Here is a 7,015-nt window from a genome sequence, read left to right as displayed (position 1 = left end):
AGACGAAAATAAATGTTATGAGCAAATGATGTGTATTTTGTCATTAATTACTTTTATGTTGGTAAAAGGATAAAAAAATGCACCAGTCTTATGTAATTGTTCTGGATGACCTCAAACCTCTTTGCAGTACCCAAGACTTACACACTGATTATCTGTATAGAGAACCTTCTGAGTATGTGGTATATGGTTCCTTCTTGAAAAGATGTGTTCCTATTATTTCTCTTTACTGCATTGAGACCCATCTTTGTTTTGTCCATGAGGAGCTATATTTTCTTGTCAGGAGATAGGATGTTAGCAATACAGATTCCTAGATATGTGTAGTAGTCCAATTGTTTGGCAGGCTCCCCTGAGCAGAAGGTTAGGTGGAATTTGACTGTATTTTATTGCCATGGATTTTATCATGTTTAAGTTGTTTTTGAGTCCCTGCTCTGTGCAGATTTCTTCTATTTGCTACAAGGCTGCTTGCATTGTATGGAGCAGCGAGCAAGGGGTTGTGCTGACAATGTAGACAGCATTGGACATTGAACAGAATGGAACATAGAATTCCTCATTGCAGAGTGCCGTTTTACATTGGGTAGTGCCTGGACGTTTTGTCCTAAAATATTACCTTTACTTCTCTGTTTTGCATGTGGCTTTTGTCCTCGCAGCCAGGTTGCCTTTGATCTTCTTTTGGAATAGGAAGAAGATACCTGCAACACTGGCTAACATACATTAATTTCAAAGTCTAGACAGACCACTAAGGGGTTCTACCATCTATGACACATAGAACATCTGAGTGGCACTCATGACTGCCAATCCCCCCCTATAAGCATACAGCCTAGGGTATAAGGCTGCCTTCCATACGAGCTTGTTAAGGATTATTCTCTCAGCTATCTTCCCTGTGAAGCTAAAAAGAGATATTTGTTGTATGACCCAGGCCCCCTGGATTTAAAAATTGGTTTTACATCGTATTGCCCATATTTCCTCAGCCTGGTGTACTCTACATACGTCAGGAGATATGTGCATATTTATTTACCATATGTAGACGTTTAAGAAGCTAAGAACAAACGTGACATCATCACAATGCTAATTTTTCATTGGTCCTAGGGACATTCCTGAGGTGATGGTTGACGAGGAAAGGTTAGTGTTCATCTTACTTCTTTGCCGCTACCTTATGCTGTCCTTCGGGCTGTTATGCATATTTGATCGAAATAGGGGCACAAGGAGTGGTGTGTTTATGTTGGTTGTTCCGGCTAGTTGAGCTAAGGTGACATTGCTAACCTCACGCCCTGAGTCATGAGGCTTAAGTACTGATGGATTTTGGTATTTATTGGTGGATATCCATCCAAAATTAGTCCTATCTTTGTCTAACTTCACTGATCACATGGCCTGAGCTAAAGAAAGACTATCGGATATATAGTTTTCAATTAACAATTTAAATTTTTTGTTACCTCATCTCTTTGTATTGTGACGAGCATATGAAAACTTTGGCAAGCATTTTTGCTACACAGCTTTTTTTAAATTGGAAAAGGCTCTTTTAGAATACAAATTGTTTTATTTCAAAATAACATTTCAAAGATGACTTTCTGCAACGTGTACTTGGGAAAGTACTGCAATTAGCAATAAATTTGCGACCCACGTTTCTTGTGAGCACTAGACGGTGCAGCCGCGTTCTAAAAGGTTCTTTTCTACGTGTTTCACCAGTTTAACCAACTCAATTAGGTTGAAAATATTGCGGAGAGAGAGAGAGAGAGAGAGAGAGAGAGAGAGAGAGAGAGAGAGAGAGAGAGAGAGAGAGAGAGAGAGATTCACCTTTTAAGCAAATTCATTTTCAAATTCCAAAGTAGTATTTCATGAATCAGGCGAAATAAAGACAATGCATCCAATGTATGAGACGGAAATTTGTCCAATATCTATCTATACGACGAATGGAGAAATGTTTGATTTTAGTTACAAAAGGTATTAGGACGAAAAAGGAAAATAAATAAATACAAATTAAAATCAGGTTGTCATGTAAATACTAAAAACTAAAAACTGTACAAAATGCACTGAAATCTCAGAAAGAAAAGAGGGACCCGTTTTTTGAGAAATGTCTTCAATTTACAACAGCTTGTAACGCATGAATATATAAGAAGTTTCTTAACTTAATTACAAAAACAACCTTTTCTTTATTTTAACATTTTGATTTGAAATAAAAGGCAAGATAGAGATTTTGAAGTTCCAGAGAGTTCAATCACCAGTACCGGGGTTTATTTCATTTTTTATCCTTCATGGAATCAGTACTTTGCATATCCCAGGTTTTTGGGAACTCTCTTCATTATTTAGTTTTCACATTTGAGGAACATCCCATACTGGTGGGAATTGAGCTTCATAATACATTGTATGCCCAGAATGGTCGTAAACTGGATCAGGCAAAATATACATAAATCTGTGAAGGAAATTAATTGTTGATTTCATGGACGAGTTAGGCAATTGATACAGAGTGAAAATATTCGTGCCTTTTCATTCATGAAGATCAAGAATAAAAAATTAAATAAAACTTGTGATCTCAAGAAACAAAATCAAAGAACAATTTCCTTTCACTTATATACATAATTTTAGGATATGTTTTTCAGAAATTCCTTGTAATTCATGAAATTAATACGGGAACAAAAGGGAATGTGTACGATAGCAAAAATGTACTATACTAATGACAATGTATGGAACGTCACTTTTCCCTGTTCCTCGAGAAGCAAAAATACGAAAAATATGAAATCACCAGTACAGGTTTTTTCTTCTTCTTCTATTTATTATAAAAGTCGGAGCAACAGAATGGGTGACAATCATAGTTTATGTGATGTCGATATAAAGATGTCGATATAAAGAGAGAAGAAGCTGAAAAAGGAATAAGAATAGTACCAAAAAGAGCACCATAAATAAACGTGTTTTGTGTCCTTTCCTTCTCTTGAAAGCCTTAAAGGTACACAATCAATGCCTGTGCACAGGTACAATGCTGCTTATCTCTATCGACAAAGGAGATTCAGGGAAGCAAATGAGAGAACTTCCAAAGTGAAAACACTTGCGAGGATTTTATTAGTGTCCTATTTATTTCCCATGCTCTAATTTTTTTTTTTATCTTGTACCGTTTTTCACCTTTTACTCTCGTTCTCCATGAAATTTCAATTTATATATTCTTAAGGAAATGGTCTCTATTTTTTTTTTTATAATATCGGGGCTTCCCAATTTATCATTATTATTTTTCTCACTTCCCTTTTTTGTACTTTTGTTATGAGTGACTGTAGAGATTATTTCGGCAAATCTTATTTTTTCTTACTAATCATTCATATGAAGTCCCGACTTCTTTATTATTTCTGTCATATTATTCAAGCAACCGTATCTCCTTTTCCAGCCATTCTTTTTCACGTTTTCTTATCATAAAGCGGCATCATCTGTCTCATTCCATATATTTTCATTAACAAGATTTTTGCACCTCTTTCAAAATTCATTATCCCTGACTTACAAGGTCATCTTTGGAAAATGCCACTCTGTCCTTCTTCTAGTTGACAAAAACGTCATAACATCCGAATTAACATTAGATATGGAGGTAACAAGACGAAACAATGGATACCGAGTGAGATACAGGATACAATAATGAATAAATAAAAAAAAGGTACTTGCAGAAATTTCAATGATTAGATGAAGAATAAGAACTAGAACTTAGTAACTACGGAAGTGAGAAAGTGAAATTACACGAAAAACAGCCTTTTAAACTGGCACGGCCATGTATTTAGGGAGTCGCGATGGTATTGGAGTCGCCAAGAAAATGACTAAAACTATCCACGAGTGCATATAACTGTCAAAGGGGGATGGGTTAGTAATAACATCAGATGGAGATAGACTTTTCTCGGATAAACAATTTTGAGAGGTCATGAATTAGAGAAGTGAGGGGTGATAATTTGGTTGATATACCAGAAACAAAATCTGAATGTACCAGTGAATGAATCCATATTTCTCAAATTTTAATAAGTAATAATAAAACTTGCGAGAAAGACAACACCATGCTATGATGTAGTCAATATACTACGTACAAGAATGAGTTTACTTCAACGTGAAATGACATTATTAAATAGTAACTGAATGTGGAAACCGAATCTGGCGCTTATGTATGGGGAGTCGTAGCAAAGGTAAGAAGGAAAGGTTACCTGACTCAGTGTGGGAATTAGAGAGCCACTGCACTTGCATCAGTTCTGATGAAAATATTCAGTATGATTATTGTTCAGCAGGCCAGAGACAAGTATGGATATAATGCATAGAAAGGAGGAAGATGGTTTTAGAAAAGTAGGAGCTGCACAAATCACACATTTGTCTCAAGTTTTATCGTGCATCAGTTCAGTTCATTTGATTAAAACCAAAAATAACTCCAATAAGATGCCCTCTGGTGACTACGTCTGCATACCAAAATATGCATAGAAAAATAATTTGTAGTATCCGAAAACGAAGTATTTGCAAAGTTGATATTGAAGGGGCATTGTCAAGTAAATTTGCAGTAAATGATACAGAAAAGGAGAGTTTAGATTTGAATAACTATGGAAACTTGAAACTTGAAATACAGAGATGATGATGTTTTTGGTGGCCTGATGACTGGTCGAAAGACAATTGGTAGAATGACAAATCGTCAAAATGACAATTCGTCGAAATGAATGGTATATATTATATATATATATATATATATATATATATATATATATATATATATATATTTGCATACACACTCACACTTACTCTCTCACTCTTGTTTCTCTTTATCTTAGCTCCTTAGGTAGTTTGAAACAATTTCTGTTTTTGATTATCTAATCATTGATAGTATGGTCGTTCAAGAATAGTTAGCATAATAATATGGTAGTTTGAAACAGTTCCTGTTCTTAAGTATCTAGTCATTGATGGTATAATTTATCTAAAAGGTTTATCTAAAGATAATAAATAAAACCATTTTCTTTTTTACAGCATTTTTTTCAGAAGGAATATAGTTGTAAGGCTAAAAATGTAAAAACAAGAGATAATTTCGAATTTAATTAACAGGCAGGAATTTTATAAGTTATGGGCAATTGCTTTTAAAAAATGTAACCCGTCCTTGCGGCTGCACTCATCCACAACTTTTTTCAGACGTTCATCGACTGTTATATCTCGTTTTTCCTAGAAATATCTATTCCCATGCTTGCTTGCTCAATTTGTAGTTTATTGCTTGCTTGCTCCTTCCTTAGCTTCCTTAAAAGCTTCGTTACTGTAGGATTCTATACTAAAACCCGCTTATTAAACGCATGGTGCCACCCTTCCACTGAATTGTTTGTTCTTGGCAAATTATTTCCCACTAGGCATTGACCGACCACATGTCAATATCAAAAGTATGTCTCCTTCTTCCTCCCTGAATTATCCCTAGCCAAGTTGCTTCAAAATAAACTAAAAAGTGGCTCAGGATTTCGTCAGCCTGTAAGTCTAACGACTGTACGAAGATTTTAAAAAGCGAAAATACATCTTCAAGAGGTGCAAATGCAAGGGCTTGTATTAGTTTGATTAAAAATGCCTTTTCCACTTCGAAGTCCCCATGGTTGAAGATTGCGCCATAAACACTGGCCAAAGTGAAAAAAAACATCCATTGATAACCACCTCAGGGAAATTTTTTCTTAATAGCCTTTATAGCTGCTTGTTCATAGTCTATCATAATGGATGAAACATTCACGCTTCGATTTTCTTTTATTAATGTGAAAATAATGTCATAAGTCTCTTAGTCCTTTGAGCCCGACAAACAGTATAGCAATGGTGAAGTTTTATTTTCAGCAATTAGAGCATGGATAGTATACAATTGTGAATTAACTAGAGCACAGTCAAATGTGACATCGAAAAACCAAATACATTTCTGGGATAAAAGGTCCAAATTTCTCGCAGTTCCATAAATAGTCACTTTTTGTCCAAATTTCTCGCAGTTCCATAGATAGTCACTTCTTCGTCTTCATTCAACTTAAAATTTTCACCTCCTGTCGTAACGTTTAGGTCTTCATCTTCTAGTACGGACCTTTTCCTGTTCACTGTTCGCAGAAGAGAAGATTTTTTGGGTAGTGCTCCTGCAACACTCAAAGGCATAGTACATGTTGCATTATCTACTATGCAGCCATAAGCCCTTTGCTTAATTTCATTTACAACTTTCAAGGCGGATGGTAATGCCGCAAAGGATTTCCTTGAATCACATTATTAATAGTTTGTAATCTTGCTTCACACTCACTCCGTTTTTTACATCTCCAGTATGTTTTATCACCATGTTTCCTTATCAACTGTTTAAGCAAAACTATCATGCAAAAGTTTTCTAGCACCTCGCTCGGTCTTGACGAATTCCATTTTGCTCATGGGCTAATGGTGAAATGTTTAATATTAGAGACTGTAATAACAGAAGAAAATACTTTAGAACAGAACTTCTTGAACAACCATACTATGAATGACTAGATACCTAAGAACAGAAATTGTTTCAAACTACCATATTATTCTGCTAACTATTCTTGAACACCCATACTATCAATGAACAGGTACTTAAAAAGAAAAATTGTTTCAAACTACCATACTATTTTTGTATATGCCATTCATTTCGACAAATTGTCATTTCGACGAATTGTCATTTTGGCGAATTGTCATTTCGACGAATTGTCATTTTAGCGAATTGTCATTTCGACGAATTGTCATTTGACGAGTTGTCATTCTACCAATTGTCTGCATACTGTTGTTTTATATCAGGAAAATACCGCAAGGTTTAAAACGCTCAATGAAATATATCACATGTTCTGTCTACAGAGGCTTGGCACAATGTGGACCCATGATATCCAGAAGAATGCACAAAGAGGAAACTAACTGGAGGGAGAAAGGCTTAGTGAAAATTGAGAATTTTTGAAATCTTCAGGAACAATCCGATCCAGTACAGGTTCTCAGTGTTGGAATTTAGTGGTAGACAACAATATGGCAGAATAAGCAATGGGTAAGCTGAATGCGTTTTGAAATCAAATGGAATGACATT

Source organism: Macrobrachium nipponense, chromosome 39, assembly GCF_015104395.2.
Source record: "Macrobrachium nipponense isolate FS-2020 chromosome 39, ASM1510439v2, whole genome shotgun sequence".
Lineage (NCBI taxonomy): Eukaryota > Metazoa > Arthropoda > Malacostraca > Decapoda > Palaemonidae > Macrobrachium > Macrobrachium nipponense.
The sequence above is the reverse complement of the archived record's forward strand: the minus strand, read 5'-3'. Positions refer to the sequence as shown.